The 21,902-nt window shown below is 40.1% G+C and overlaps 1 non-coding gene across 1 annotated transcript; it reads right to left on the reverse strand.

The window, feature by feature from the left end:
• Positions 1–1,900: 1,900 nt before the first annotated feature.
• On the reverse strand, positions 1,901–2,008 carry LOC112739402 (small nucleolar RNA R71). The gene has a single exon (XR_003170339.1). It is a non-coding gene; the product is annotated as a small nucleolar RNA R71 (small nucleolar RNA).
• Positions 2,009–21,902: the final 19,894 nt, after the last annotated feature.

Below are 21,902 nucleotides of genomic sequence, written 5' to 3' on the forward strand. Positions count from 1 at the left end.
TTATAAGTTTGGTGTCAATTGCATGTGCATCTTCCATTTTTCGAAAAAATTTCATGCATTCATAGTGTTCTTCATGATCTTCAAGTTGTTCTTGGTAAGTCTTCTTGTTTGATCTTTGCATTTGCATGTTTTATGTCTTTTCTTGTTTTTCATATGCATTCTTGAATTCTTAGTGCCTAAGCATTAAAGATTTCTAAGTTTGGTGTCATGCATGTTTTCTTTGCATTAAAAAAATTTTCAAAAATATGTTCTTGGTGTTCATCTTGACATTCATAGTGTTCTTGGTGTTCATCTTGACATTCATAGCATTCTTGCATGCATTCATTGTTTTGATCTAAAAATCTTCATGCATTGCATAATTTTCATGTTTTTCTCTCTCATCATAAAAATTCAAAAATCAAAAAATATCTTTCCCTTTTTCTCTCATCAAATTCGAAAATTTGGATTGACTTTTTCAAAAATTTTTAAAATCAAGTTGTTTCTTATGAGTCAAATCAAATTTTCAATTTGAAAATCTTATCTTTTTCAAAATCTTTTTTAAAAATCAAATCTTTTTCAAATTTCTTAGTTATTTTCAAAAATTCCAAAAATATTTTTTAAAAATCTTTTTCTTATTTTTATATCAAATTTTCGAAAATAACAATAACAATTAATGTTTTGATTCAAAAATTTCAAGTTTGTTACTTGCTTGTCAAGAAAGATTCAAACTTTAAGTTTTAGAATCATATCTTGTGATTTCTTGTGAATCAAGTCATTAATTGTATTTTTAAAAATCAAATCTTTTTTCAAAAACTAATTTCTATCATATCTTTTCAAAAATATCTTCTCATCATATCTTTTTCAAAAATTTGATTTCAAAATATCTTTTCTAACTTCCTAACTTCTTATCTTTTCAAAATTGATTTTCAAAATTTGTTTCAACTAACTAACTAACTTTTTGTTTGTTTCTCATCTTTTTCAAAACTACCTAACTAACTCTCTCTCTCTCTCATTTTCGAAAATATCTCCCTCTTTTTCAAAATTTCTTTTTAATTAAACTAATTATTTTATTTTTTTTATTTGAATTTTTGAAAAACTATTAACCCTTTTCAAAATTAATTTTCGAAAATTACTAACCTTTTTCAAAAATTATTTTCAAAAATCACTAACTCTTTTTCAAAAATTATTTTTGAAAATTCCCCTTCTCTCTCATCTCCCTCTATTTATTTATTCATCTACTAACACTTCATCTCACCCAAATTCGAACCCTCTCTTCCATCTGTGTTCGAATTTTTTCTTCTTCTTTTCTTCTAACTCACACTGGGACCTCTATACTATGGTAAAAAGGACCCCTATTATTATTATTTTTCTGTTCTCTCTTTTTTATATGAGCAGGAGCAAGGACAAGAACATTCTTGTTGAAGCAGATCCAGAACCTGAAAGGACTTTGAAGAGGAAATTAAGAGAAGCTAAATTACAACAATCCAGAGAGAACCTTTCAGAAATTTTCGAACAGGAAGAGGAGATGGCAGCCGAAAATAATAATAATGCAAAGAGAATGCTTGGTGACTTTACTGCACCTAATTCCAATTTACATGGAAGAAGCATCTCCATTCCTTCTATTGGAGCAAACAACTTTGAGCTGAAACCTCAATTAGTTTCTCTGATGCAGCAGAACTGCAAGTTTTATGGACTTCCATCTGAAGATCCTTTTCAGTTCTTAACTGAGTTCTTGCAGATATGTGATACTGTTAAGACTAATGGAGTAGATCCTGAAGTCTACAGGCTCATACTTTTCCCTTTTGCTGTAAGAGACAGAGCTAGAATCTGGTTGGATTCTCAACCCAGAGACAGCCTGAACTCTTGGGATAAGCTGGTCACGGCTTTCTTAGCCAAGTTCTTTCCTCCTCAAAAGCTGAGCAAGCTTAGAGTGGATGTTCAAACCTTCAGACAGAAAGAAGGTGAATCCCTCTATGAAGCTTGGGAAAGATACAAGCAGCTGACCAAAAAGTGTCCTTCTGACATGCTTTCAGAATGGACCATCCTGGATATATTCTATGATGGTTTATCTGAGCTATCAAAGATGTCATTGGATACTTCTGCAGGTGGATCCATTCACCTAAAGAAAACACCTGCAGAAGCTCAAGGACTCATTGACATGGTTGCAAATAACCAGTTCATGTACACTTCTTAGAGGAATCCTGTGAATAATGGGACGCCTATGAAGAAGGGAGTTCTTGAAATTGATACTCTGAATGCCATATTGGCTCAGAACAAAATATTGACTCAGCAAGTCAATATGATTTCTCAGAGTTTGACTAGAATGCAAGCTGCATCCAACAGTACTCAAGAGGCATCTTCTGAAGAAGAAGCTTATGATCCTGAGAACCCTGCAATAGCAGAGGTGAATTACTTAGGTGAACCTTATGGAAACACCTATAACTCATCATGGAGAAATCATCCAAATTTCTCATGGAAGGATCAAAAGCCTCAACAAGGCTTTAATAATGGTGGAAGAAACAAGTTTAGCAATAGCAAGCCTTTTCCATCATCCACTCAGCAACAGACAGAGAATTCTGAGCAGAACCCAGCTAGCTTAGCAAATTTAGTATCTGATCTATCTAAGGCCACTGTGAGTTTCATGAATGAAACAAGGTCTTCCATTAGAAATTTGGAAGCACAAGTGGGCCAGCTGAGTAAAAGGATCACTGAAATCTCTCCTAGTACTCTCCCAAGCAATACAGAAGAGAATCTAAAAGGAGAGTGCAAGGCCATTGACATAAGCACCATGGCCGAACCTGTAAGGGAAGGAGAGGACGTGAATCCCAAGGAGGAAGACCTCCTGGGACGTCCAATGATCAATAAGGAGCTTCCCTCTGAGGAACCAAAGGAATCTGAGACTCATCTAGAGACCATAGAGATTCCATTGAACCTCCTTATGCCATTCATGAGCTCTGACGAGTATTCCTCTTCTGAAGAGAATGAGGATGTTACTGAAGAGCAAACTGCCAAGTTTCTTGGTGCAATCATGAAGCTGAATGCCAAATTATTTGGTATTGAAACTTGGGAAGATGAACCTCCCTTGTTCACCAATGAACCAAGTGATCTGGATCAACTGACATTACCTCAGAAGAAACAGGATCCTGGAAAGTTCATAATACCTTGTACCATAGGCACCATGATCTTTAAGGCTCTGTGTGACCTTGGTTCAGGGATAAACCTCATGCCCCTCTCTGTAATAGAGAAACTGGGAATCTATGGGGTGCAAGCTGCTAAAATCTCATTGGAGATGGCAGACAATTCAAGAAAACAGGCTTATGGACAAGTAGAGGACGTGTTAGTAAAGGTTGAAGGCCTTTACATCCCTGCTGATTTCATAGTCTTGGATACTGGAAAGGAAGAGGATGAATCCATCATCCTAGGAAGACCTTTCCTGGCCACAGCAAGAGCTGTGATTGATGTGAACAGAGGAGAATTGATCCTTCAATTAAATAAGGACAACCTTGTGTTTGCAACTCAATGATCTCTCTCTGCATCCATGGAGAGGAAGCATAAAAAGCTTCTCTTAAAGCAGAGTCAACCAAAGCCCCCACAGTCAAACTCTAAGTTTAGTGTTGGGAGGATACAACCAAACTCTAAGTTTGGTGTTGAACTCCCATATCCAAATTCTAAGTTTGGTGTTGGAGAGTCTCAACAATGCTCTGAACATCTGTGAGGCTCCATGAGAGCCCACTGTCAAGCTACTGACATTAAAGAAGCGCTTGTTGGGAGGCAACCCAATTTTTATCTAACTATATTTTTCTTAGTTATATGTCTTTATAGGTTCATGATCATGTGGAGTCACAAAATAAATATAAAAATTGAAAACAGAATCAAAAACAGCAGAAGAAAAATCACACCCTGGAAGAAGCACCTGCCTGGCGTTCAACGCCAGAACAGAGCATGGTTCTGGCGCTGAACGCCCAAAATGGGCAGTGTCTGGGCGCTGAACGCCCAGAACAAGCATGGTTCTGGCGTTCAACGCCAGAAATGGCCAACAAATGGGCGTTGAATGCCCAAAATGGGCACCAACCTGGCGCTGAACGCCCAGAGTTGTGTGCAAGGGCATTTTACATGCCTAATTTGGTGCAAGGTTGTAAATACTTGAACACCTCAGGATCTGTGGACCCCACAGGATCATCTCAGGATCTGTGGACCCCACAGGATCCCCACCCACCTCACCCTCTCTTTCTCCATTCATGATCATCCCTTCTGTTTTCCATTCACCACTCACATCCATACACACATCCATCCATCTCCTCCATATCTTCTTCTTCTTCTTCTATTCTTTCTTCTTTTGCTCGAGGGCGAGCAACATTCTAAGTTTGGTGTGGTAAAAGCATAAGCTTTTTGTTTTTCCATAACCATTAATGGCACCTAAGGCCAGAGAAACCTCAAAGAGGAAAGGGAAGGAAAATGCTTTCACCTCTGAGCCATGGGAGATGGAAAGATTCATCTCTAAAGCCCATCACTATGAAAAGGATGGAGCAAACAAGAGAGCCCACTCATGGAGCTCAAGAAACACATGAGGAAGCTCACCATCAAGAGATCCCTGAGATGCCTCAAGGGATGCACTTTCCTCCACAAAAATTTCTGGGAGCAAGTCAATACCTCCCTAGGAGAATTAAGTTCCAACATGGGACAATTAAGGGTGGAACATCAAGAGCACTCCATCATCCTTCATGAAATCAGAGAAGATCAAAAAGCAATGAAGGAGGAGCAACAAAGACAAGGAAGAGACATAGAAGAGCTCAAGGACATCATTGGTTCCTCAAGAAGGAAACGCACCCATCACTAAGGTGGACTCATTCCTTGTTCCTACATTCTCTGTTTTTCATTTTCTATGTTAAGTGCTTATCTATGTTTGTGTCTTCATTACATGATCATTAGTAGTTAGTAACTATGTCTTAAAGTTATGAATGTCCTATGAATCCATCACCTCTCTTAAATGAAAAATATTTTAATTCAAAAGAACAAGAAGTACATGAGTTTCGAATTTATCCTTGAACTTAGCCTAATTATATTGATGTGGTGACAATGCTTCTTGTTTTCTGAATGTATGCTTGAACAGTGCATATGTCTTTTGAAGTTGTTGTTTAAGAATGTTAAATATGTTGGCTCTTGAAAGAATGATGACAAGGAGACATGTTATTTGATAATCTGAAAAATCATAAAAATGATTCTTGAAGCAAGAAAAAGCAGCAAAGAACAAAGCTTGCAGAAAAAAAAATAGGCAAAAAAAAATAAAAAAAGAAAAAGCAAGCAGAAAAAGCCAAAAGCTCTTAAAACCAAGAGGCAAGAGCAAAAAGTCAATAACCCTTAAAACCAAAAGGCAAGGGCAAATAAAAAGGATCCCAAGGCTTTGAGCATCAGTGGATAGGAGGGCCTAAAGGAATAAAATCCTGGTCTAAGCGGCTAAACCAAGCTGTCCCTAACCATGTGCTTGTGGCGTGTAGGTGTCAAGTGAAAACTTGAGACTGAGCGGTTAAAGTCAAGGTCCAAAGCAAAAAAAAAAGAGTGTGCTTAAGAACCTTGGACACCTCTAATTGGGGACTTTAGCAAAGCTGAGTCACAATCTAAAAAGGTTCACCCAATTATGTGTCTGTGGCATTTATGTATCCGGTGGTAATACTGGAAAACAAAGTGCTTAGGGCCACGGCCAAGACTCATAAAGAAGCTGTGTTCAAGAATCATCATAATGAACTAGGAGAATCAATAACACTATCTGAACTCTGAGTTCCTATAGATGCCAATCATTCTGAACCTCAATGGATAAAGTGAGATGCCAAAACTATTCAAGAGGCAAAAAGCTATAAGTCCCGCTCATTTGATTGGAGCTATGTTTCATTGATAGTTTGGAATTTATAGTATATTCTCTTCCTTTTATCCTATTTGATTTTCAGTTGCTTGGGGACAAGCAACAATTTAAGTTTGGTGTTGTGATGAGCGGATAATTTATACGCTTTTTGGCATTGTTTTTAGTATGTTTTTAGTAGGATCTAGTTACTTTTAGGGATGTTTTCATTAGTTTTTATGTTAAATTCACATTTCTGAACTTTACTATGAGTTTGTGTGTTTTTCTGTGATTTCAGGTATTTTCTGGCTGAAATTGAGGGACTTGAGCAAAAATCAGATTCAGAGGTTGAAGAAGGACTACTGATGCTGTTGGATTCTGACCTCCCTGTACTCAAAATAGATTTTCTGGAGCTACAGAACTCGAAATGGCGTGCTTCTAATTGCATTGGAAAGTAGACATCCGGGGCTTTCCGTCAATATATAATAGTTTATACTTTGCCCAAGTTTAGACGACGCAAACTGGTGTTCAACGCCAGCTCTCTGCCCAATTCTGGCGTCCAGCGCCAGAAACAAGTTGCAAAGTGGAGTTCAACGCCCAAACTGGCACCAAAACTGGCGTTCAACTCCAGGAATGACCTCTACACGTATAACACTCAAGCTCAGCCCAAGCACACACCAAGTGGGCCCCAGAAGTGGATTTATGCATCAATTACTTACTTCTGTAAACCCTAGTGACTAGTTTATTATAAATAGAACTTTTTATCATTGTATTCAGAGTCTTGGTTACTCCGGTTCCCCTCTGGGGCCGAGACCAATAAACTCTATTCACTTATGTATTTTCAACGGTAGAGTTTCTACACTCCATAGATTAAGGTGTGGAGCTCTGCTGTTCCTCAAAGATTAATGCAAAGTACTACTGTTTCCTATTCAATTCATCTTATTTCGCTTCTAAGATATTCATTCGCACTTCAACCTGAATGTGATGAACGTGACAATCATCATCATTCCCTATGAACGCGTGCCTGACAACCATTTCCATTCTACATTAGATTGGATGAGTATCTCTTAGATCTCTTAATCAGAATCTTCGTGGTGTAAGCTAGAATGATGGCGGCATTCAAGAGAATCCGGAAAGTCTAAACCTTGTCTGTGGTATTTCGAGTAGGATTCAATGATTGAATGACTGTGACGAGCTTCAAACTCGCGAGTGCTGGGCGTTAGTGACAGACGCAAAAGGATAGTAAATCCTATTCCAGCATGATCGAGAACTGACAGATGAATAGTCGTGCCGTGACAGGGTGCGTTGACCATTTTCACTGAGAGGATAGGATGTAACCATTGACAAGGGTGATGCCTCCAGACGATTAGCCGTGCCGTGACAGGGTATTTGGATCATTTTCCCGAGAGAAGACCGAAAGTAGCCATTGACAATGGTGATGCATTACATAAAGCCAGCCATGGAAAGGAGTAAGACTGATTGGATGAAGATAGCAGGAAAGCAGAGGTTCAGAGGAACGAAAGCATCTCTATACGCTTATCTGAAATTCTCACCAATGATTTACATAAGTATTTCTCTCCCTATTTTATTAATTAATTTCGAAAACCCCATTACTATTTTATATCCGCCTGACTGAGATTTACAAGGTGACCATAGCTTGCTTCATACTAACAATCTCTGTGGGATTCGACCCTTACTCACGTAAGGTATTACTTGGACGACCCAGTGCACTTGCTGGTTAGTTGTGCGAAGTTGTGAACCATGGTATTGGCATCATGTTTTTGGCACCATTACCAGGGAAAGAAAGAGCAATGAATTTTACATAATCAAAGTGTAATCACAATTTCTGCGCACCAAGTTTTTGGCGCCGTTGTCAGGGAAAGAAAGAGTGGTGAATTTTACATAATTAAAGTGTAATCACAACTTCTGCGCACCAGCACACGTTTGCAATTCCCCGGCAACGGCGCCATTTTTGAAAGAACGGATGCTTGATGGTTTAGATTCAGAATAAATTCCATTTGCCAGTATAGTTTCTAAACCAAGCAATCATCCTTTCTTACAAACGTTTTGGTTGTCACAAGTAACAAACCCAATAAAATTTATAAACCGAAGTATTCAAACCTCGGGTCGTCTTCTCAAGGAATTGCAGGGAGGTGTTCTTATTATTAGTTATGGAAAACATTGTTTTGGGTTTTGAAAGGTTTGAACAAGGAAAATAAATTGCAGGAATTAATAAATTAATATCTAATAAAATTCTTGGCAAGGTATGAAAATTTGGAAGTCCTATCCTAGTTATTCTTATGAGAATTGAAGTTAATCCCACTTAATTAACCTTTACGAGAGCAAGGGAAAGTCAAGTGGACTAGTTAGTTAGATTCCCAAGTCCTAGCCAACTCCTAAGGAAAGACTAGAGTTAGTGGAATTCAATTCAATTAGCAGACATAACAATCAATCACGATAAGTTCGATAACTCAAGAGCCTCTAGTTAATCAATTAAATCCAAGAATGTAAAAGGCTAAATAAGAACCATAAATCTGAAATACCTCAATTGCATTAATAAAAGAAAATTAATCCAAACATAAAGAGTTCATAAGCTAAATTGATAAAATAAATAAAAAGGACATTGAACCTGGAACTCGGAAGAAATTGTAAGTTGAAATAATAAAGTTGAAATAATAAGAAATCCTAATTCCTTTAAGAGAAATCCTAATCCTAAATCCTAAGAGAGAGGAGAGAACCTCTCTCTCTAAAAACTACATCTAAATTATTAAAAGTGAATAATGGAAGGCATGTTAATGAATGGATGCATTCCCCCACTTTATAACCTCTAATCTATGTTTTCTGGACTTGGATCTGGGCCAAAAGGGTTTTAGAAATCGCTGGAGGCGTTTTCTGCAGTTTCTGGTGCGTGGCGTCTGTCACGCGTCCGCGTGGGTCACGCAGTCGCATCATCTGGGAGTTTTCCTTATCACGCGTTAGCTTCGGTCACGCGTACGCGTCATTTGCGCTCTGCTCAAGGCACGCGTCTGCGTCAGTCACGCATTCGCATCGCTGTCTTTTCGCGCTAGGCACGCGGCTGCATCGTCCATACGCTCGTGTTGCTGCCCTTTTCTTCAAAACTCTATTTTGTGCTTTCCTTCCATTTTTGTATGTTTTCTTTCCATCCTTTAAGTCATTTCTGCCCTATAAGGCCTGAAAGTACTCAACACACAGATGACGGTATCGAATGGTAATAAAGGGTAATTAAAATTGATAATTTTTAAGCATAGGAAACATATTTTTCACATACATCACATAATAAGGAAGGTAAAGTAAAACCATGCAATTTACATGAATAAGTGAGTGAAGGATTGAATAAATCACCTAAATTGAGCACAAAATACATCATAAAATATGGTTTTATCAGGCGTCCCAGTCAAATTGGTATGTCTGGCACTTGACAGAGGCTTCTTGGTATGCGTCCAATCCTTCTGGAGCAGGGGGAAAATCTAAAGCTCGCTGAATGGCCCCTTTGGATATAGGGACTTGCTTTTCACGGACATAGACAGACTGCATGGTTGGCATGTGAAAAGTGGATTAGAATTCAACTACCCATGAGAGATTAACCTGCCGTGGCTGTCTCCGTAAGAATCCCCATTGTCTGCGCTCAATCCGGGGCTCAACAAAATCAACAATGTGGGTTGGGAGGATGAGTAGGTGCTCATTGTTATAGTTTCGCTCAGCCAAGATGGGGAACATCTGCTCACAGTAGCGGTTAGTGAACCACACAGTGTCCCTTGCTGGAAAGGCTTTCTCTGTTTCATTGACCTTAATGATCCTCTTGACTCGCTTTGTTGAGGGCTTTACTGATGTCGAAGATGGTTCCGCAGTTAGTGCTCTTTTTGTTCCTCTCCTTGCCGGTGGTTTGGGAGTAGCTTTCTCTTTGCCCTTCTTGGTGGCCATCCTGAAAGGGGAAAAGGAAAGTAACTTGTAAAGCCAATGGTTAAAGCAAGGAAGAGGGTAGTACAAGTGATAATTAATGCCAAGGTAAAGAAGGATGTCATTAACACATGATCGCGACTACATGTGATCAGTTCATCCATAAAAATATAGCAAGTGCATATTATGGCAAGTAGATGCAAGATGTTTATTAGCATGCCGACAAAGGCATGAGTAGCATAGATCAAGCATCAATAACTAAAATGTATTATCACTCGTAACAAACTAACCATCAAGTTTGTATTGACAATTATATTCAATTAATAAAATATTTAAAGGGTTTTGTAAAAAACAGGCATTAGAGTAGAAGGATAGAATAATGAAAAATGCACAATGCTATACGGAATTTTTCACAAACACTTAGTATGCATGGTAAATATATTATTGGAAGTATTAAATTTGAAAAAGCAAGAAACCTAAAAATTTAATATTAATTGCCAATTAACCCCTTTATATATCTACAAGCAAAAAATATAGAAAAAAATAATCACCCAATTAAATTTCTAACACCAATTAAAAGGATGTAAAAAGAAAAAGAAAGACAAAAAAACTTAGATAATTAAATTAAAAAGAGAAAGAAGAAGGGAATATAATGGAAGAGTAAAAGGGGGAAAAGAAAAGAACCTTGGTGAAGAAGATGAAGAGGGAAGGAAGAAAGTAAGAAAAAGTAAAAGAATAAATAAATAAAGTAGAAAGAAGGGAGAAGAAATAATTAAGAAAGGAGAAGAGAGAATTGGGATTGGGGGAGAAAAGATAAGAATTCTGGCGCAGATCTAATAAAACTGTACGTCGCATGCGACGCATGCGCGTCCTGCACACGTCCGCGTAGGTTGCGCTATTTTCAAGTGACGCGTACGCGTGGGGCAGCCTCGCACATGCACAACTCTCTGTTTCAATACGCACATTGCCAAATTTTAGGGCGACGCGTGCGCGTCAAGGACGCGCACGCGTGAATGGCCTGAATTGGAAAAATGACGCGTACGCGTACGCGTGATGGGGTTTATGCTTCCAGCACAATTTCATCCCCACACCATCATAACTCTCTGGCCATACACTCATTTACGCCGATTTGCAGGGCCACGCGTACGCGTGGGTGACGCGCACGCATGGAGGGCTAATTTTGCAAGCGACGCGTACGCGTCAGGGACGCGTACGCGTGGGCGTGTTTGTGCTTAAAGCACGCCTCCAGCCATGCTCCCGTGTAACTCTTTGTTTCATTCTTCTTTGTTTCACATGCACATATGACGCGTACGCGTCAGCGACGCTTGTGCGTCTTGTGCTTTTTTTATTATGCAGAATGCAAAGTGCAGCATGCAGATGAATATGCAGAAATTATGAGAAGAGTCACCAAGAAAAATAAAGTATAATAAAATAAAATAAAACTAAGACTGAAACAGAACGATCATACCATGGTGGGTTGTTTCCCACCTAGCACTTTGCTTTTACGTTCTTAAGTTGGACGGTCTTCAGGCTCATTCTGCTTCTGTTGGTGGGTCCTCTAAGAGGAAGACCTCTAGCTCTTTGTGATCCTTCATTTTCTCACCATGATAAAGCTTTAGGCGATGTCCATTGACCTTGATGCATTTGGAGCTAGAAGGATGACGCAGGTGAAAGACTCCGTATGGCTTTGCCTTTTCTACTCTGTAGGGACCTTCCCATCTTGATCTCAGCTTGCTTGGCAAGAGTCTCAATCTGGAGTTATAAAGAAGAACCAACTCCTCTGGTTTGAACTCTCTCCTTTTTATGTGCTTGTCATGGACAGCCTTCATCTTCTCTTTGTATCACCTGGAGTTGTCATATGCTTCTAGGCGAAGGTTCTCTAATTCTGCTAGTTGCAGCTTCCTTTCAGCACCAGCTTCCTCAAATCCCATGTTGCACTCCCTCACCGCCCAGAAAGCCTTGTGTTCCATCTCCACTGGAAGGTGGCAAGCCTTTTTGTACACTAAGCGGAAAGGGCTCATCCCAATGGGTGTCTTGTACACTGTCCGATACGCCCAAAGTGCATTGACAAGTCTGGTGCTCCAGTCCTTCCTATGAGGCTTTACTATCTTCTCCAGAATGCGCTTTATTTCTCTGTTAGATACCTCTGCTTGCCCATTAATCTGGGGATGGTAAGTTGTTGCTACTTTGTGAAAAATCCCATGCTTCTTCAGTAATCCTGCTAATCTCCTGTTACAAAAGTGAGTGCCTTGATCACTCACAATTGCTCGTGGTGATCCAAAGTGACATATAATATGGTTTCTAACAAAAGAGACAACAGTATTAGCATCATCAGTACGGGTAGAAATTGCTTCCACCCATTTAGAAATATAATCTACAGCTAATAGTATATAAAGGTAACCACTAGAGTTTGGGAATGGGCCCATGAAGCCAATGCCCCAAACATCAAAAATTTCACAGAATAGCATAATCTGTTGGGGCATCTCATCTCTCTTGGATATATTACCAAACCTTTGGCATGGGGAACAAGATTCGCAAAAGGTAGCAGCATCCTTAAAAAGAGTGGGCCACCAGAATCCACAGTCTAAAATTTTTCTAGCTGTTCTTTGAGGGCCAAAATGTCCTCCACTCTCAGAGGAGTGGCAGGCCTCTAAAATAGACTGGAATTCTGATTGAGACACACACCTTCTAATTATCTGGTCAGCACCATACCTCCATAAATATGGGTCATCCCATATATAATATTTAGACTCGCTTTTCAGCTTGTCCCTTTGATGCTTAGTAAAATTAAGAGGGAAAGTATGGCTAACTAGATAATTAGCTACATGTGCATACCAAGGAACTACTTCAGATACTGCATGCAAGCTATCAAATGGAAAAGTATCGTTGATAGGAGTGGAGTCATCCTTAATGTGCTCAAGGCGACTCAAGTGGTCTGCCACTAAATTCTGGTTACCACTCATATCCTTAATTTCTAAATCAAATTCTTGCAGCAACAGTATCCAACGTATCAACCTTGGTTTGGACTCTTTTTTAGCTAATAAATATCTTAGAGCTGCATGGTCTGAGTACACTACCACCTTAGTACCAAGTAAATAGGCTCAAAATTTATTCAGAGCAAAAATAATAGCCAGAAGCTCTTTTTCAGTGGTGGTGTAATTAGACTGAGAAGCGTCTAAGGTCTTAGACGCATAAGCAATTACAAAAGGATCCTTACCTTCACGCTGAGCCAACGCCGCTCCTACTGCATGGTTAGAAGCATCACACATAATCTCAAAAGGCTGGCTCTAGTCTGGTCCTCTCACAATCGGAGCTTGAGTCAAGGCGATTTTCAGCTTATCAAATGCTTGCATGCAATCCTCACTCAGCTCGAACTCAACATCTTTCTATAGCAGTCTGGATAAAGGCAATGCTACCTTACTGAAGTCCTTAATGAATCTCCTGTAGAAACCTGCATGGCAAAGGAACGAACGGACTTTCCTCATGGAAGAGGGTAAGGTAAACTAGAAATAACATCTACCTTTGTTGGATCTAACAGGCGATCAAGCATCTGATCAATAAATGGCAAGGAGTAATGATCCTTGCGAGTAGCTTAGTTAAGATGCCTATAATCAATGCAAACTCTCTATAAATTTTGCACTCTAGTTGTCAGGAGCTCTCCATGCTCATTCTTTACTGTTGTGACTCCAGACTTCTTGGGCACCACTTGTACTGGACTGACCCATTCGCTGTCTGAGATGGGGTAAATGATATCTGCTTCAAGTAGCCTGATCACTTCTTTCTTGACAACTTCTAAGATGGTGGGATTCAATCTTCTTTGGGGTTGACGGACAGGCCTTACTCCCTCTTCTAAAAATATCATATGCTCACAAACTTGAGGGCTGATACCTACTATATCCGCCAAGCTCCATCCAATTGCTTTCTTGTGTCTTCTCAGCACACTGAGCAGCTGCTCCTCCTGCTAGGAAGTGAGTTCCCTTGCAATGATAACTAGGAGCTTCTGATTATCCTCAAGGTAAGCATACTTGAGGTGGGGTGAAAGGGACTTTAATTCCAATATCTGCTCATGGCTGGGCTCTGGATCATCTGGGGCTAGTGATAATGGAAAAGTGTCCTCATTGTGTTCAGAGGGTGTCCCCACACTTGGAACTTGCTCCATGTGCTTCTCTTCTGCTTCTTCTTGGTGAACTGCAGCTACAGTTTCATCAATGATGTCGTACTGGAAGATGGAATGATCTTCCGGAGGGTGCTTCATAGCTTCATTCAAATTAAAACTCACTGCTCTGCCATCTATCTCAAATGAGTAAGTTCCTGAGAAGGCATCCAGCTTGAACTTTGAAGTCTTCAGGAATGGTCTTCCAAGCAGGATTGATGATGGTCTTCCTGAGTCATTAGGGGGCATTTCCAAGATATAGAAGTCAATGGGAAATGTGAGCCCCTTAATGCTCACCAGCACGTCTTCAGCTATTCCAACTACTATAATAATGCTTTTATCTGCTAACACAAAACGAGCTGCCGACCTTTTAAGGGAGGGAGCCTCAAAGCATCATATATAGACAATGGCATAATACTTACGCACGCTCCTAAGTCACACATGCAGTCAGAAAATATTACACCCCCAATAGTACAGTTAACCATGCATGGACCTAGGTCACTACATTTTTCAGGTATACCTCCCATTGAAGCAGACATAGAACTACCTAAAGGAATAGTTTCTAATTCATTAATTTTATCTTTATGTATGCATAAATCTTTCAGAAACTTTGCATATTTAGGTACTTGTTGAATAACATCAAAAAGGAGAACAGTTACCTCAACCTTTTTGAAGATTTCTACCATTTTGGGATCAAGTTCCGTCTGCTTCCTGGACTTCCTTGCAAGGTGTGGAAATGGAATAGGAATGGTGCCACTTGCAGCATCTGCGTCCTTTGGTGCTCCACTCCTTGGCTGAGATACTTCTTCTTCAACCATGTATTGTACTACCTCTTCCTCTTCAGCATCTTCCACTTCAACTAAGTCTTCAACTGGGGCGTGTTCTTGTGGGCTTAGCTCCTCCTGATTTCTCTCTTGCAGTGTGGTTCCGGACCTCAAAGTGATGGCATTGATGCCACCCTTGGGGTTAGGTAAGGGTTGAGAAGGAATTCCACTGGAGCTTGAAGGCTGGTTGGTGGAAGTAGGTAATGAATCTATCTGGGACACGAGAGCTTGTAAAGTGGCATTCAGACCATTTAAAGTAGAGTTTAGTGTAGTCTGCATGTCTTGTTATCCTTGTGCAAGAGAACGAAACATCTCGTCATTTGATGAGGAAGGAGGGTAAGTGATCTGAGGGACCTGTTGTTGATTGTGTTAAGGTCCTTAGGACTGCCTTAGGTGAAGTGCTCTGTAAGGCTAGTTCGGATTCTGCTGTTGATAGGAATGGTTCTGTTGATTCCGGTTCTGCTGACTGTTATTATTATTCCACCTCTGATTTTCTTGGTTGTCTCTGCCTCCTCTGTTATAGTTGTCCTTCCAGCCATGGTTGAAATTATCTCTCCAACCTTGGTTGGAGTTGTCCTGCCACCCTTGGTTATAGTTCCCACCTTGGTTGTAGTTGCCGCCTTGTTGATTGTATCCTTAATTCGGGTGGTCATAGAAGTTATGAGTAGCTGCCACAGTGTTGTCTTCTTGTTGGAGCTGCGGGCACTCATTAGTGTAATGATTTTAATCAGCACAAATTCTACATACTCTTTGGGGGACCAACTATTGGCTTTGTTGTGGTGGGGAGGTTGAGGTTGTTGTTGATTCAACTGCATCTGCTTCAGTAGGTTGGTCATTTCACATATAGCTTGTGTGACAGCAGTAGTCTCACAGCCAGAGAAAACCTCTGCAACAGCCTTTGTGTGGCTGTTCCTGTGCCTGTGATTCCGAGTGGACTCAGCTAGATCGCTGATCAGTTGCCATGCTTCATCTGCGGTTTTGTACTTTTTCAGGGAACCATTACTAGCACCATCTAATGTAGTCTTATCCCGATGATTCATACCTTGAGTGAAGTAGCTGATCAACACTAACTTGTCAATCATGTGATGGGGGCATGCGTCCAGAAGGTTCTTGAAGCGCTCCCAGTACTCATAGAGAGTCTCTGATTCACCTTGAACGATGCAGGAAATCTCTTTCCTCAATCTATCTGTAACTTCAGTTGGAAAGTATTTTTCCAAGAATTCTCTCCTGAGCGTATCCCAGTTGGTAACAGTTGCTTCAGGTTGGGAGTAGTACCACTCCCTCGCCTTTTCCTCAAGAGAAAACGGGAAGGCGGTTAGCAGAATAGAAGTTTCATTTGCACCATGACGCCTAACAGTAGAACAGGCTATCTGAAAATCCCTGAGGTGCTTGATAGGCTCCTGAGGAGGTAAGCCATGAAACTTGGGCATCAAGTTGATTAGTGCAGTCTTCGGTTTAAAATTTGCAGCCAGATTTGGATGACACACTTGGTACGGTTGCAGAGTAAAGTCGGGGGCTCCAGCTTCCTGGAGAGTAATCCTTTTAGGTGCTGCCATACTATCTGCACATGAATCAACTGAATCAGTAGTAGATGAGCTTGTTTCTCCCTCAGATGGCGGTTCAGATTCATCCTCAGATGAGACTGGTGAATCGATAACAATCACTTCACCACCCTCAGAGGCTAACCAACGCCGAGCTCGCCTAATACGTGAAAGAGTTCTTTCAATTTCAGGATCAAATGCAGCTAAGCTCGGATCAGACAGTGAACGCGTCATTCAATGAGAAAAACATATAGCTCATGGTAATAAAATAAAATAAAATATGTAAATAAATAAAATTAAAAATATTTACACCAACTAATAATTTAGCACACAATTGCAACTCCCCGGCAACGGCGCCAAAAATTGATGGGAGGCGGGAGTCAGCCAATTAAGAAATCAATATAGAAATACGTTGCGAGTATAGTTCTTAACCAGCTAAAATCCGCTCATAAATTTAGAAAGGTTGTCACAAAATTAGAATAAAAATACTGGGAGTATGAATCACAGGTCGTCTCCCAACGAGTTGACAAAAAGGGTGCTATCTTATTAATCAGGAGTTTTCTGAGAAATTTTTGAGAGTTGAATGACACAAAATAATTAATTGTAAATTGGAGCAATGAAAATTAAAAGAGATTTATATTATTCAAAATAAAAAGCCTTGACTGGGGAAATGGTTAATTGGAAGTTCTATCCTTGTTGTAATTCTCTCAAGTTTAGTATCAAAGGTTGTTGTTTTCACTTAGTTAACCCTTACTAAATAAAGGAAAGTCAAGTGATTGAGCTAACTCTTATTCACAAATCCTAGTCCTCTCCCTTGGGAAGGTCTAGCATTAGTAAATAGAGAATTAGCCAACAACTTCCAATTTAACTAATCACTTGAGCGTTCCAACTCAAGTGTCTCCTTTTAACAAACCCCCATGTCAAGTTGGGAGTCTACTCCATCAACATGGATACCATCTTCGTTGTTGGGAGTAAGGAATAGAAAAGAGACATGATAATTTAAATAAAATAGGGATTGAAAATTAATTAAAGGTAAAAGTAATTCTCTGTATTAATAAATCCAAAATGCAACATAAAAATAAATTCTAAAAATAATCCAATTGTAACTCTAAACAAGAATTAAGTATATGGAATAGTAAGGGAATAAGAAAACAAACTAGAATAGTAACTTCAATGGAGGTGATGACTCTTCAATATCCAAAGCGAAAGCATAAAACTGATAAACTATGAATGTATAGAAAACCTAGAGGAAGAGTAATTTTCTCTCTAGATTCCGATCTAAAAACTAAAACTATGCTAATGAGAATGTGTGCTGAGTCTCTGCATGTTTCCTGGCTCTAGTCTGTGTTTCTGGGCCGGAAACTGGGTCAAAACTCGGCCCGAAATTGCCCCAGCGTTTTTTGTTAATTCTGCAAATCGCGCATGTCAACGTACGCGTCAGTCACGCGTACGCGTCAGTCACGCGTACGCGTCAGTCACGCGTACGCGTCAGTCACGCGTACGCGTCAGTCACGCGTACGCGTCGCTTGTCGTCTTGGCGTGTCACGCGTACGCGTCATCCACACGCACGCGTCTTTGTGCAAACTCCAATCCACGCGTACGCGTCAGGCATGCACACGCGTCGCTGCAAATTTCTCGATGTCGTGCGCACGAGTGAGCTATGCGTGCGCGTCGATGCTTGCTGATTATCTCCTTAGTTTCTTGTGTTCCTTCCATTTTTGCAAGATTCCTCTCCATTCTCTAAGCCATTCCTGCCCTATAAAGCTTGAAACACTTTACACACGGATCACGGCATCGGATGGTATAAAGGAGAATTTAAAATACACAAATTAGAGATTTCTAGAAAGCAAGTTTTCAACCATAGAACAAAACTAGGAAGAAATTGTAAAATCATGCAAATCATATGAATAAGTGGGCAAAGACTTGATGAAACCACTCAATTGAACACAAGATAAACCATAAAATAGTGGTTTATCATTGACCATCTGTCTGAGGGTGATATGCAGTACTCAAACTCAACTGAGTCCCAAATGCACGCTAAAAGGCTCCCCAGAACCTTGATGTGAAATGAGGATCTCTGTCAGATATAATGGTAGAAGGCACGCCATGCAATCTAACAATCTCTTTGATGTACATTCGAGCCAATTCTTCCATTGTGCAACTTATTCGGATGGGGAGAAAGTGAGCTTATTTTGTCAGTCGATCCACAACTACCCAAATAGCGTCACAACCAGACCGGGTTCTAGGCAAACCTATCACAAAATCCATTGCGATACTCTCCCATTTCCATTGTGGAATCTGTAAAGGCTGAAGGCTTCCTGATGGTCTCTGATGCTCAATCTTAACCTTTTGACACGTTAAACATTTAGATACATGTAACGCCACATCATTCTTCATTCCTGGCCACCGGAACATTGCTTTCAGATCTTGGTACATTTTGGTACTTCCTGGATGAATTGAAAATCCGCTCTTATGAGTTTCCGTCAAAATACTCTGTCGCAGGTCTCCGACATCTGGCACAACAATCCGGTTCTTAAACCTCCATAAACCATCCTTACCTTCTGACACTCTCCACTATTTTCCCTGTTCAATTGCCCGTAACACCTTACGTAATGCTTCACCATCTTGATGAGCCTTTAGAAGTTCTAATTTAAAATCACTTGAAATTTTCAACTGACTCAAACATAGAGTTCCAGATTCTTTCCTAACTCCTAGTTTCAAACCTTGAAATGCCTTTAATAGCTCTTCTTCCCGTAGCATCATCCAAGATGCATATAAAGAGTTTCAACTTAGGGCATCCGCCACAACGTTCGCTTTTCCTGGATGGTAATTCAATTCAAAATCATAGTCTTTCAAAAGCTCCATCCACCTCCTCTGACGCAAATTCAACTCTTTCTGCTCAAAAAGATACTTCAAACTCTTATGGTCTGAAAAAACATGAAACTTAATGCCATAGAGATAGTGCCTCCAAATCTTCAGAGCAAACACAACAGCAGCAAGTTCTAAATCGTGAGTCGGGTAGTTCATTTCATGTGGCCTGAGTTGCCATGAGGTGTATGCTACAACATTCCGGTGCTGCATCAGAACGCACCCCAAACCTTTTAATGATGCATCACAGTATACTTCAAATGGTTCACTTGGCTCAGGCAATACCAACACGGGTGCAGTAGTCAACCTTTGCTTCAATGCTTGAAAACTCTCTTCGCATTCCGGAATCCATACAAAAGGTGTATCCTTCCTAGTCAGCTTAGTTAAAGGTAAGGCGAGCTGTGAAAATCCCTTAATGAATCCTCGATAATACCCTGCCAAACCTAGGAAACTCCTGATCTCTGTCACTGAAGTTGGTCGCTCCCATTTATCACTGCTTCTACCTTAGCAGGATCCATAGTTATTCCCTGTTTGCTCACTACGTGACTAAGAAACTTCACCTCACTCTTTCAGAACTCGCATTTAGATAACTTGGCATATAACTTCTTGTCCCTTAAGATTTGCAGCACAGTTTGCAAGTGATCAGCATGCTCCTCTTCAGTCTTAGAGTAAACAAGAATATCATCAATGAAGACAATGACAAACTTGTCCAGGTATGGTCGGAAAATCCTGTTCATATAATCCATGAATATTGCCGGGGCATTAGACAATCCAAAAGACATCACCGTATACTCATAATGAGCATAACGTGTCTTGAAAGCAGTTTTCGGAATATTTTCATCCCTAACTCTTATTTGATGATATCCAGATCGCAAATCAATCTTAGAAAACACACCGACATCATGTAATTGATCCATTAGGTCATCGATTTTAGGTAGCAGATATTTATTCTTCACAGTGATCTTATTCAATTGCCGATAATCGATGCACAAGCGCATACTCCCATCCTTCTTCTTTACCAGTAACATTGGCGCTCCCCACGGAGAAACACTTGGTCGAATGAAGTGCTTACCTAACAGATCTTCTAGCTGAGCTTTCAGTTCAGCCATTTTTAAAAGTGACATTCTGTAAGGAGTAATCAAAATCATACCGGCTCCAAGCACTAACTCAATTACAAATTCAACCTCTCGGTTAGGTGAAAATTCATTAATATCATCTGGAAATACATCTGGAAATTCACATACAACCGGAATCTGCTCTAAAATCTGATCATCACCTGACACTCCCGCAGTTAATAACATAATATCCTGACATTCAATTCTAGAACAATTTACTATCATAGAGTTCAAATAGTAACTGTTCACCACAACCGGTGATTCTGACCCTTCTGACATAAATTGTACTAACTTTTCAGAACAATCAAGCAAAACATGATTCTTGGATAACCAATCCAATCCCAAAATGAGATCAAGATCGGTCATCGGCAAACAAATCAAATCATGCACAAATTCACGCTGTTGTATTTGAATTGGAACTTGTGGACATCCTAACCTAGTCACCGTAGCTTCATGAGTAGCATTATGCACTTTCAAATCATAACCTAAAACCACCATCCTCAATCCTAATTCATTAGCCTTTTCAAATGCAATAAATGAATGAGTTTCTCCTGAATCAAATAAAGCATTTAAGATTTTACCAGCCATTTCACAGTTACCTCTAATCAGTGTCTCAAATCCCTCAGCACCTGCTGTAGAAGTGGTATACACTTTCCCCGACTGCTGTACTCTACCAGTCTCATACTTCTTCTTCTCCGAATAATTATTAGCCGAATACCCGGGCTGTCCACAAAAATAGCATATCCCAAGTCATGATCTGCACGGTACTCCAGGGTGATACTTTCCGCACCTCTGACAATTCAAATCCTACTGTGGCTGCTTTCCAAACCTTCTTCCTTGATTAACATTAGTATTCGGCCTTCTATAATTACCCTGGCCTTGATTTTACTGCAAAACAAAATCTCCAAGCTTGAAATTCCTACCTCTCAGAGCAAAGTTCCTCCCTGAAGGCCTCTGGAAAGGTACCCTCAGACTTCCTTTCTTTATTGGCGCCTTCCTCACACATTCCTCAGCCACCCTACTCTTATTCACCAATTCAGAAAATACTCTAATCTCTATTGGTGCAACAAAGCCCAGAATATCACTCTGAAGACTCCCTCATACTTAATACACTTTCACTCAGCAAAATCTTCAGGTGCACCTTGACAGATACGAGAAAAGTGACATAACTCCTCAAACCTGCTAGTATACTCAGTAACAGTCATCTGGCCCTGCTTTAATTGCATTAGTTCAAGCTCCTTGGCATTTCTGACTGAATTAAGAAAGCATTTCTTATAAAACTCTGTCCGAAAAACCTCCCAAGGAATCACAGCACCATCAGGTTGCAGGATACATCATGTTCCCTACCACCAATACTGAGCCTCACCTTGCAGCTGATAAGTTCTAAACTCAACCCGTTGCTCTTCAGGAACCTGTTCAGCCTGCAACGCCCGTTCCATAGCTTGAATCCAATTATCTGCATCAGTGGGATTTGAGGTTCCCCTGAAGGTCAAAGGGTGAACTTTCAAGAAACGAGTTATCTTGCATACTAAGAAAGCTATAGCTGTTAAGTATAAAGTAACCAAAAACAGGAACAGAGGGTCAAAGATACAAAGTAACAAGCTCCTAACTCAGCCCGCGAAGTCAAGACTGGCCGGAGAATATACACACATATATATATACATATCCAAA

The sequence above is a fragment of the Arachis hypogaea genome, chromosome 13 (genome assembly GCF_003086295.3).
Source record: "Arachis hypogaea cultivar Tifrunner chromosome 13, arahy.Tifrunner.gnm2.J5K5, whole genome shotgun sequence".
In the NCBI taxonomy this organism is placed as follows: Eukaryota; Viridiplantae; Streptophyta; class Magnoliopsida; order Fabales; family Fabaceae; genus Arachis; species Arachis hypogaea.